This window comes from Microcebus murinus, chromosome 20 (genome assembly GCF_040939455.1).
Source record: "Microcebus murinus isolate Inina chromosome 20, M.murinus_Inina_mat1.0, whole genome shotgun sequence".
Lineage (NCBI taxonomy): Eukaryota > Metazoa > Chordata > Mammalia > Primates > Cheirogaleidae > Microcebus > Microcebus murinus.
Window position 1 is genome coordinate 14975184 of NC_134123.1, and position 12493 is coordinate 14987676.

A 12493-nucleotide genomic window follows, 5' to 3' on the forward strand; every position below is an offset into this window, starting at 1 on the left:
GAGTATTCCATTAGACTGAGATCTTTTTACATTAGGGTTCTGCATATCTTTCTAAGATACATTTCCAAGTTGGCTGCTCAGCTTTCATCCATCCACCAAAGAGAAAGGAGGAGCAAAGATCTAGATATAGTATTTGTCTGTCTTGGTGACACTGCCCTCACCCTCTCCTCTTCCCAGGGATTCATGTCAAAACCCAGTACCAATGGCATTATTTAAAGTGTGTTCTCTATAAAAACTACAACTGGTCTCTAAACATCTCTGTATCCCCAAAACCTAGGACTAAACTTGACTCATGATAAATACTTAAAACAAATTTGCAAAACAAAAATACTTTCCCCAATCATTCCGAACTCACACAATTATCTAATTATTTATGTGAGAAGTGAAACTGAACCCCAATCTTTATTGAGAAGTGAAACATCTAAGCAATAATGTATACATCTGTAAATATAAAATCCATTTGCTAGTAATAATATTAAAAGCTAACGCATAATGAACTACCACTATTTCATTGTATTTCAACAATAATCTTCTAAAGTAGGTATTAGCACCATTTCACAGATAAAGAATTAAAAGAGAGTTGGGGAAATTGCTTAACCAAAGTCACAGACCTAGTAAATGTATAAGAAATGGACTTCCACCTAATAAATAACATGTTATCCTCTCCCGCAGAATATGGATATTCATGTAACCAAATGGATTCTTGCTTTCCATTCAGATGTCCAAGTACCTCATAGGCCTAGCCTTCATCTACTCTTTTATTGTCTTGTCTCTTTTTTTTTTTACTTTTAATACAGTTTACAAGAAAGATTTTACTGTAATGTGATTGAAAATTGTTTGCACAAAACTGTGGATAACTTTGAACAGGGAAATCCCAACAGGAAGGATGCTTTTACTATTCTGTAAGAAATCAAACCATCTCCATTTCAGTACTTAGTACCTTGTAAAAATGCATCTTATCAGGCTTCTGGGAAATTCAAAGCTGTTGGGCTCTCTCCATGGCAAATGCTTAAATAGTGGAAATACCTCTTGACTCGTAAATGCCCAGAGTTGTCAGAGTTGTCATGTGAGATAGAGTAAATTAGTACATAGAAAAAAGCTATTCCACACTAAACCAACAGGCAAAATTGAATTCTTTATTAAGAGAGCTCAAATCCCTTTATTTACATTAAAATTATTAAGCTTAAAAATAATTGCACTCAATCACTTAAGTTAACTGTATTAGTGTTCAAATAAGAATGAATAAAATATTAAAATGTGTTTAACTTTCTCCAATATAAATTTCCATGTATAATTTAATAATTAAACCAACAGCATCAACCCTGTAAATTAATTGCCATATATATACACATACACACATTCACATACACACACCATTTAACTACAAATATCTGCACACTGAAGTTAAAAACAATAGATCTCTTTTGATCCCATTTTCTGAAAGTGTTCATTGCATAGCAGAAGTGATATTTGTTTGTTTTGTTTTAAAGAAGGCAAGACAATCTTTGAAAAAGTGCAAGCCTCACATGGCAAAATTTTAAGGTAAACATAAAAGAAAATGTCTGCATTTTACTCAAATAAGCACTTGACTCTAATAAAATTCATCTTGGAAAAAAGGAAGGGAAGGAGGTAAATTTACATTGTGTTTTATTATATTCTTTAATGTTATCTAATTTCCAAACAGCAAACCCAAGGTAATGCAAATTCTATTTTATGAGGGCAAATTAAGCCTCGTTTGCATAAGCACAAAGCAGTATCTATTTTTACAGTAAAAATAGCAAGTCCCTGAACAGTATTTTTATGATGCTGCTTAACAAGTTTGTATCTCCTTGGCAAGAAGTTATTTTACTTAATTATAAAACAGAAAAAAGAGAATAAAAAGATAGGTAAAATGCTCAATTCTGTGCAACTTATTCCAATTTCAATAGCATTTTTATTGATATTGATTTTCTTCACCCTGCACCCACAGAGATGAACTTGAAGTACTTCAGGCAGGAGGTCCAGTCTGTAGGGTCCTTAAAGCTGACATTACATGATTGCCTGCATTCTCTTCAATCCATTTTCATCCTCCTTGTGGTCAAAACAGCCCGTGTTCCTAGGGCCAGTCCTCATGCTAATTAATGTGAAGTCGTCAATGCATGTGTCTAATACAATGCAGACGCTCCATTAAGAACATTAGGTGTACCTGGGTACTACAGTGTTTCTAACTGATTTTCAGAGTAGATTAGGTGTTAATGTAATATTGCTTGGCAAGTCGTTTCAGCAGAAGCAAGTTAGTGGAAGTAGTTATATATTCAAAATTATGTTTTGGCCAATTGATTCTTAATTACACTATCAGAGACTCAAGAGATCACGGTTAATAGCCCTTCCTCCTCCCCTCAGACATATAGATACAGACATATACAGGCAGGCTCACAAAAACACACACACACACACAGACACACACACACACACACACACCTTTAAAGGTTCTAGCTGCTCTCAGGAATCAAAGAATATGCTGGCAGTATTTGTCTAAGAATAAAGCTTCAAATGTCTAAGCAAGACCACCTACAGTCTATCTGATTGTTCCCTTCAAGGAAGCCAGGAAGAATGTCGATTTAAGAGCCACAAGCAGCAGCTAAGTGTAGTTTAAAAGGAACACATTGGAAATCCTCCCTTTCTGTCAGATTCACAGTTTCTGTGAAAAAGAACACCCGTTAATGTGACTTCAAGAGACTCTAAACTATTTAAGTAGCCATTCAGCTCAGGGACAAAAGAAGCAAGGGCAGGATTTGAGGGTGGTAATGAAAGAACCAACTTAAATATATGTGAACTATATATAAGGTATATGAACACAAACACACATATACTCACACATGCACACACAGGTGTTCTGAACATGGTAAATTTTCCTGCAACACAAATCCTTTGCACTTGCTGTATTCTCCATGCATGAGATACTCTCTACATGAATCTTGGCATCTCTCACCCTTCAGGTTACAGCTTAAACGTTATCCTGCCTCTGCTCACCACTCCGTATGGAAAGTCATTTCCTCTTCCTTCTGCCATTCATCTTTCCCTTCATCTTTATATTCCAAAAACTTAGCACATCTTTTTGCCTTAGAATAAGCACCAGATATAATGTTGTGTTAATATTAGGTGCTCTATTGGATAGGTACTTCTACTTGGGTAATTGATAGTAACATACGTTACCATAGAAATGTGCATTGACTACATTACAGGTCATTCTAGCAACTGAATATCGTATACAGAAATAAAACAGTTTTTTGTCCTCAAGAATTTGTATCCTGTGAGAAAGTAGGATGACTAAACTGATCAAACCATGCAGATGATTAGTGATGGAGAAACACAGAGCTTTGGAAGCCAAGACAGTCTGCAAGAGACAGGGAAAATTCTTGAGGCTGGTGGTAGCTTAGATGGACCAGCAGGAATTCAGCTAAATGAAAGATCGCTTGGAGGAAGTACTCTCCAGTCAAAAGAAAAACATGCATCCAGGCTTGAAGTTATGAGAGTTCTTTGATCTAGTTGAAAGTTGAGCGTATCTATATGAATGTGGTGATATGTGGGAAAGCAGCTAAACAAAGCAGAGCTGTATCAATGTAAGAAAGCAATATTGGCACTTTCATCCTTAACGGCAACATAATAACATTCCATCATCCTTATAATCTAGGTCAGCCCTTGTCAATTTGTCAAAACCTTTTCATGCCATTGCTGTTTATCTATGACTCCATAGGGAAGCAAAAAACAACACACACACACACACACACACACACACACAAAGCTTAAAAGAATAGGCTCTGAAGTCAAAATACTTAAGTATGAATCTATTTTCCTATTCAATTCTATTTAATTTCTCTACAGGCACCTGGCAGGAGCATAAAAGGCTCAATCCTCAGTTTCTTCAACTATGATAAGGATTAATCACAATCTTCAAAACTATTTTACAAACTAAAGTAATGCACATGAAACTATTTGTGCAAGAAGTGTCATATAATACCCAATAATTACAATTATCACTCTTCTGTAGTACTATCTTCACATCTGAGATTATCCACAAAGAGTAGTATTTCAGAGACACTTTGTTTCTCTGCTCAGGAGTATGACACAGAAGGTTCTCCATGAGCTGACCCGGACCATTTCTCTCCATCTCCATCTCCAGTCAATATAACCCCAGGACATTCCCTGGACAACAGCCTTAATGACAACTTTAAATCCTCAGGCACACAGACATCCTGTTCTAACTTTTCACGGTCACACATGTTGCTCTCTCGGAGTGAACGCTTTGTCTCATTTGACCAACTCCTAATTTTCCTTCAAAAATCAACTTGATTCTCATTTGTTCCTGAATAAGCTTTCTTTGATACTCAGCCCTGCGCTGTTCCCCGACTCTTATCTTTGTCCGACCTAAGTGCTTCTATATTGTGTCTGTCTGTAGGCATCTCTCACATAGGAAAGACCAGGGTCTGCTGTAATTACTGGTTCACATGGCCACGGGCTTGGCTGCAGAACCAGATACATAATTTGCAATACAAAACAAAAATGTGGGGGGAAAAAGTCAAGAAAAAAGTGTCATTTTACATATAAAACATAAGTATTTTCCTTTCTTCTGTATTTCTTTTGCTTATGTTAATGCTCCTTTTTCCCAATGAACTTCACTTAAAACATTATTAAGAATTTCAAGACAGTGACAGCAAAGCATTTATCCAAGCATTGGGGACTTTCTGAATAACAGAGGCCTGTGGGAATCTACAGGGCACATGAACAAGAAGCCAGCCCTGCCTCTCTAGAATCTGAGTTCTTAGGGTATAATGACCATATCCCCTATGTATTATATTTTCTGTCTTCAGCACAGAGCCTGCCACATTGTAGGCACTTAATAAAAGCTAATTAAAATTTTTTTTTTCGTAATAATGCATCATGGTATATTTAGCCCACAATCCAGTGCTTAAAAATACTGCCTCTAATTTTGAAAGAACTACAGTGTAAATAATTCAATGAATGAGTGAATTACTGCCAGTTCAGAGCCTTTCCCCATTTTTCATTCAGTTTGCTTAACTCTTTCCCTCTCTCCTTCCTCCTCCCCTCCCTTTCTTCCTTCCTACATCTTCCACCTTCAATCTCAGCCTTGACTGGTTGGATCTTTGTGGACATGCTAAGCAGTATGCCTCATCTTTTAAAAAAATAATATTTTCAGACCTCTTCTTGCTAGCTTCAAGATAGCTCCCCTCACTTTACCCACTTTTCCCTCCCTACATTCTCTGAGGATCTACATTCTTAAAGTTCTAAGCTGAATGTTCTAAGAAAATCAGAGTACCATCCTAAATGGGTTCCCTGTTTCCACTCCTGTCTCCCTATGGTCCATCCCCCTCAAAGAAGACATAATGATCTCTTAAAATCATGAATTGGATGACACCATTCTCCCACTAAAAATCTCCACTGGCAGCAAATATCTGTCACACACTTCACAGGCAAATCCTTCTCCATGGCACATCAGGTTTTCCCCTGATGCTTTCCCTCCCTGCCCTCTCTCTTCTCTGTTTCCTGTGTGGAGGATGTGATCCACTATGATCATTCCTCACTTGTTCTCTTCCTTTTCTTTACACCTGACCACCTCCTCCCAGTCTCAGGGAAAGTTGCACAGCTCTTTCATTCCAGTCTCTGCTCTCATGTTACTTCTTCACAGAAGAATGCCCTAAATGTTTCTTACTCTTTATCTGTTAACCCTACCTTATAGATAGCACACTCACAAGTACAGTTATCTCCCATCGGAATGTAAATTGTTCATGTTTCACGTAAAAAAGTGGTAGGTAATATCTGTCTTGTGCACTTATGCACCTCTATGTCTCTATACTTAGAACAATGCCTAGCAAATGGTACAAACTCCATAAATATTTGTTATACTTGTGAAAAGTGGGATAAATACAAATATAGTTGGCCCTAGAAAAACACAAGGATTAGAGGCATTGACACCTCCCGCCCCTGCACAGTTAAAAATTTGCATTTAACTTTTGACTCCCCAAAAACTTAACTACTAATAATAGCCTGCTATTGATGGGAAACCTTACCTATAACTTGAACAGTTGATTAATACATACTTTTGTGCAATCGGTATTATATTCTCTATTCTTGTAATAAAGTAAACCAGAGAAAAGAAAATGTTATTAAGAAAACATAAGGAAAAGAAAATATATTTACTATTCATTAAGTGGAAGTGGATTATCATAAAGGACTTTTTCTTCATGTTGAGTAGGCTGAGGAGGAGGAGGGAGAGGAGGGGTCGATCTTGCTGTCTGAGGGGTGGCAGAAGCAGGATGAAATCCACATGTAAGTGGACCTGAGCACTTCAAACCCATGTTGTTCAAAGGGAGATTGTATTAAGTAAGCACTTCTCCATGTGAGTGGGCTTAACCTTGAACCCTTGATTAAGGTGTGGTGGGTATGGGGTCAGGGTGGAGGAGATGGGAGGAGCACGCAGGAGGGCGTAATTATGACTGTGCCACAGTCAGCATTTCCTGTTACTATCACGTAAGCTGCATGGATCTGCCCTATGAGGACAGTGATGAGATCATCTTCCACAAACCTGGTTAGTCTTGGGCTGCTGACCTAAAGCATCTCTTCTAATACCATAGGACTTAGACATTTGACTTAAAATCGGTGCTTCACTCCTTTCAGCCAAAAATCAAACATCTGCTGTTCCTTCTCTCTCTCTCTCTCTCTCTTTTTCTTTTAACAGAAGTATAGCATAACATGGGCAAATGGAACAAGGATATAAAATTGTGTAAAATAAAAAGTAAGTCTCTCTCCACATCCACCCTCTCAACGCTGCCTGAGGCAACAGTTGATAACTTCTGTATGTGCATTTTTTTCAGATATTCTCCATACACATCCATGATGGTATGCATATAGAATTTCTTTTTAATTTTTTTTATTTCAGCATATTACAGGAGTACAAATGTTTAAGTTACATATATTGCCTTTGCCCCACCCGAGTCAGAGCTTGAAGCGTGTCTATCCCCCAGACGGTGCCCACCACACCCATTAGGTATGAATATACCCATCTCCTCCTCCCCTCTCTCATCTGCCCAGCTCCCAATGATTATTACTAGATGTGCACTTCAGTGTTGTTCAGTTAAAACCAATTTGATGGTGAGTACATATGGTGCTAGTTTTTCCATTCTTGTGATACTTCATTTAAGATAATGGTCTTCAGTTCCATCCAGATTAGTACAAGACATATTAGTTCACCATTTTTTATGGCTGAGTAGTACTCCATAGTATACACACACCACATTTTATTAATCCACTCATGTATCAGTGGGCACTTGGGTTGTTTCCATATCTTTGCAGTTGTGAATTGTGCTGCTATAAACATTTGAGTCCAGTTGTCTTTTTTATAGAATGGCTTTTTTTCCTCAGGGTAGATGCCCAGCAGACGGACTGCTGGATCAAACGGTAGTTCTACTATTCGTACTTTTTGGTATCTCCATACTCCTTTCCATAGAAGTTGTACTAGTTTGCAGTCCCACCAAGAGCATATGAGTATTCCTGTCTCTCCACAGTCACATAAACATGTGTTACTGTGTGATTTTTTTGATAAAAGCCATTCTTACTGGAGTTAAGTGCTATTCCATTATGGTTTTGATTTGCGTTTCTCTGATGATAAAAGATGTTGAGAATTTCTTCATAGGTTTGTTGGCCATTAGTCTGTCTTCTTTTGAAAAGTTTCTGTTCATTTCTTTTGCCCATTTTTAATGGGTTTGATTTTTTTTCCCTTGCTCGATTGCTTAAGTTCTTTACAGATTTCAGTTATCAGCCCTTTATTGGATATATAGTACGTAAATATTTTCTTCTATCCTGTCAGTTGTCTATTTGCTCTAATGATTTATAATTTCATCAGGTCCCATTTATTGATTTTTATTGTTGCTGTGATTGCCTTTGGGGTCTTCTTCATAAATTCTTTGCCTAGGCTGATGCCCATAAGAGTTTTTCCAACATTTCCTTCTAGAATTCTTACAGTTTTATGCCTTAGGCTTAAGTCTGCTTTCCATCATGAGTTGATTTTTGTAAGTGATGAGAGGTACAGATACTTTCTCAGTCTTCTACATGTGGCTGTCCAATTTTCCCAGGACCATTTATTTTATAGTGACTTATTATTCTATTTGAACAAATGTTTTAAGCCTTTGATATTTGACAAACTTTCCAAAATACAAATTCTAAATCCAGCCTTTTTGACCTTGAACTAGCTTTTTTAAAAATATTAAGGACACTGAAAGTCTAAGAGAGATATATTAGGTTTATTTTGCATGTTAAAACTTTACAGAAAACATTGTTGAATATGAAATGGAGTTTAACTTTCTTTGGATTACATTTGTATAAACATGTCATTAACCTATGTTCCAATATTATAAAATATTGATATGTTTTAGTATGTGTTTTCAATAATAATTATGGTTATTATGTTAAATCATATGCCACAAAAATAATTAACTTTCTTTGTCAATTGTCTCTTTAACCATGGCTATCCTAAGACTTTTGTCTCCATAGACAATTATTATTTTACTTTGATTCTTCTCAAAAAGTAGTTTTTAGCTGGCTACAGTCCAAAGTTGGCTTCTTCAAGAAAAGTCATGAAAAAGGCTGACAAGTTTTCTTGAATACAGGGTTCTGAAAACTTTGAAGATTATATACCATTGGATTCAAACATAACAAACTTCCAGGACTTTAATTAAAAAGCTGATGTATCCGTGAGTATTGCTAACTCAACCTCAAACAGAACAGAAATTAATTACATGGAACCGAACTAATTTTGTTATGACTATTTGTATGAAACATTGCTTATTCTTTTAGTATTTTGTTTTCTAGAAGTCAAGAAAACGTTTTTCCTTCTTTTGGGCTATTTGTAGCATACAACAAAGTATATATTTGTAAGCAAAATTTGAAACATTTATTTTTCTCTCTACTTGATTTCTCCAGAATTTGAAAACTATTTTTAAGAATTCTTAATTTATGGCAATATTGTTATTTTCTTAAGTTCAATAAGAATCTGTTTTCTTCTCTAACAGGACACAGCAAAAGACACTAGTTATTCTTCCAAGGCTATGACAACAATGGCATATTTTCAGAGGTACCCAGACTGCATGAAGGAATTAAGGTTGACTTTATGAGGATATAAAACCCTTTGGAGAAACTGACCAGGTACCTCATCTTTAACATTTCCTGATTTGTGGTGAGTAAAGAATGTCACTTGCTGACAGATCCAGGAACCCCAACTTGCTTTGGGACCCTGAGAAAAGTGGAATTTACTCAATTCATACAGGTATCTAATGGCACAGATAAATCCTTGACTTGCTCTAGTCTAAACTGAAATTCCTTGTGAAAAATTTCCAGAACAGCCAATTGTTTTAAAAAATGAAAAGGCTGTATGGCTAATAATTATTCTTACTGCACTTTATGTAAATAAAGGCCAAGTAAAATGACATAAAATTTATTTTTGCAAAGAAATCAATCCCACTATGATTCATCTCTAATAAAAAATGGGGAAGTGGAGAGAGAAAAAATATGGTTCAGAAATATTATAAGAAACTATAGTCCACCTGCTGTTAGATTCTAGCCTCATCTGCAATGCCAGCTCATGGAATGAGACACAGCTGTTTAACTAAACTGATCTCTTCACAGGACTATGAAACTGACCAAAAAGATATAGAATGGTATATTTAAATTTGCTGCAATCTTTTCCCCTGCTTCTTAGTCTTAAGATATCATCTTGGGTTTTGCTATGTAAAACCTTAAACTCCAAAATGGGGGCTGAAAGAAATTAGAAATATTTTACCCCAAAATGTATTTCTTTTATGTATTTTGGGATGGCTGCCACAGAAATAACACTGCAAAGCTATCTTTTGTGTGTGTATCTTTGGGGGCAGATTTGCAGCTGTAGAGAGTCTCCATTGATACAGCTGGGTCTTTCAATACCTAAGCTAGAAAAGATTGAGTGTCTGCATTCCCTTCACCATAGACCTCTTAAAAGAGGGTTGTCAGGAAGATACCAGGATACCTGGTAGCAAAACTTGCTGGGAGCACTAGTCACTAGTTTTGGAGTATATGACAATAGAGACATGATTAGAAACCTGTCTGCAACTGCTGGATTGATAGCAGAAGAAGCTACAAAAAGCTTTAGGGCTCAACAAAGGTCCCTCAACTTGCTAGCCCAGGTAGTCTTAGATAATTGGGCATCACTAGATTTCCTGTTGGCTAAACAAGGTGGAGTCCGTGCAGCATTAAACACTACCTGCTGTGTCTGCATGAATACCTCAGGAGAAGTTGAAGCCCAAATACAATTTCCCAACAAGCGGTGTGGCTACAACAGGGTTCTACCAGTGACCTCACACCCGATTGGTTTTCAGTAATATTTACTTGGATTCCCCAGAACTTCAGATGAGTTCTACAGGGACTCTTGAAGTTAGGACTCTCATTCCTCATTCTGGGGCTCATTATCTATCATATACTCAACTGTTCACTTCAGGACTGTGATAAGCCTGTTAATGAGTATACTAATGTTCTGTCATGCAAACCCTAAATGGTTTTGTTCTCTGGGCTCAACCCTAACTACACCCCTTGCCAGCCAGATGGGTTGTCTGCTTGTCCATGTCTCAGGAATGTGGTTTGGTAAAAGACCAGGAGGGATTAAAACAGGCATTTACAAATCAATAAAGGGGTGCAAGGCAAGAACTATGGTATGGATCTAAACTTTGTGAAAGCACAGGCCTAACTATAAACAATGATAATAATCAGCCACTGTCCCCTATTTGCTTCTCTATAATTGCTACTCTGGAGTCACACAGCTGGTGGTCATAAACATTCTTAACTTTCTCCATAGATGATATTCACCTTTTCGAAACATAAAGGTAGTTTCTGAGATATCTTCCAGGTTCCACATTCCAGTGGACTGGCTGACCCATCCAGACTGGTGACCCATACCAAGAAACTGACTCAAATGGAACTGTGACCCCAGCCCAGATATTGACTCTCCACAAGAAGATCGCCTAATCCTTTGCCCGCCAAACTATCTTTAAAGACACTGTCTCCAAAATTCTTGGGGAGGCAGAGTTGAGAGATTCCTCCCATCTCCCCGCTTAGTGCTATGCGGATTTAAACCATTTCTCCATTGCAACCCCGACTGCCTCTGTGTATTATAAGCCAGTTGGGCAAGAACAATTCCCTTCTCCTCACCCCCACCCCATAATGCAGATAGATTCTGAAGATCAGGACTATCTTGTATCTTGCATTCACTATCTTACTTTGGGAAATTGACTCTTCCCCCTGAAAGGAGAACAGAGTAGGGAGAGCTAAGGGATGGAAGGGAAGGACAGACACAGGAAGCTGGCCCCAGCATACCTTCCTCCACACCCTGCTATGTCACTGTGACCATCAGTGAAGTAATGAACACGAGGGATTTACAACACTGTGTATGTGTGTTATGCACCCATACCATCTACAACATTTTTACTTTTGTCTTTAGGTTGATTTTTTTATTCAAATTTATTTAAAAAGAAAACATTGTATCACCATTCTAACAGAAAACCCGTATCACATACCATAAATAAAGGTAATCATAAAAATAAATTCAATGAAAACAAAGCAATGTTATTAAATTCTGTCTAGATGCTGCTGCCAGCCAAAGGCTCTAAGAAAGAGAGAAGGGGCCTCAGGCCCAGGGAGGTGTTAATCTCTCTTTTTAACACTCACTAAACTGAGACTTTGTTCTCCATTGTGATAAGGACTGAAAGAGAAAGGAAGAGAGAATGCCTTGGGAAATAACACACTACCCAATTTCTAAAGTCTTTCTCAAGCTCCCACAGTTTCTGAATGTTTGAGGAACCAAATATACCAGCCATGTTAATTGATTTTTTTGTGTTGTTTTCTTTCCTTGAGAATCTTCTAACAAATCAGATGTAAATGAATGTTTAGAAACCCACTTTTAAGCTTGCTCAAAGCCTCTCTGCCTTGCTTATCTCTACAGAGCAAGAAGTAGCCAATGGCAAAACAAGTAAACCCTTGGGCATTTGTCTTTACAAAGTCCTTCAACTCTCACCTGTTTACAATGAACACATACTTAGGGGGCAAAAATACATTAAGTTCTCACTTACTGTCCGTAATGGGTTCTTGGAAACTATGACTTTAAGTTAAATGACTTACACCCAAACCAATTTTACCATCGGCCAATTGATAGAAATAAGAGTTAAGTTCCTGTGGTTATTTCTGATCACAAAAACATCACCAAACTTCAAAATAAAGACCAAAACACTTACATTAAATGTTGAAATAAATGTGAGCTCTATACACATTTAAGAAAGGCTAATATAAACAAGTGAGATACTGATTTGCCCGCTTATTCTGGTTCAGGATTTTGAGTGGCAGAAGCTGCTCCTGGCAGCTCAGGACACAAAGTAGGAACGCACCCCAGGGAAAGGACAGCACCCCATTCAGGATACAC

General features: G+C 37.3%; 1 protein-coding gene across 2 annotated transcripts in view; it reads right to left on the minus strand.

The window, feature by feature from the left end:
- The window catches only part of CDH8 (cadherin 8), a 359018-nt gene that overhangs the window by 284739 nt on the left and 61786 nt on the right, over positions 1-12493 (minus strand). The gene's annotated exons all lie outside the window — the stretch shown is intronic.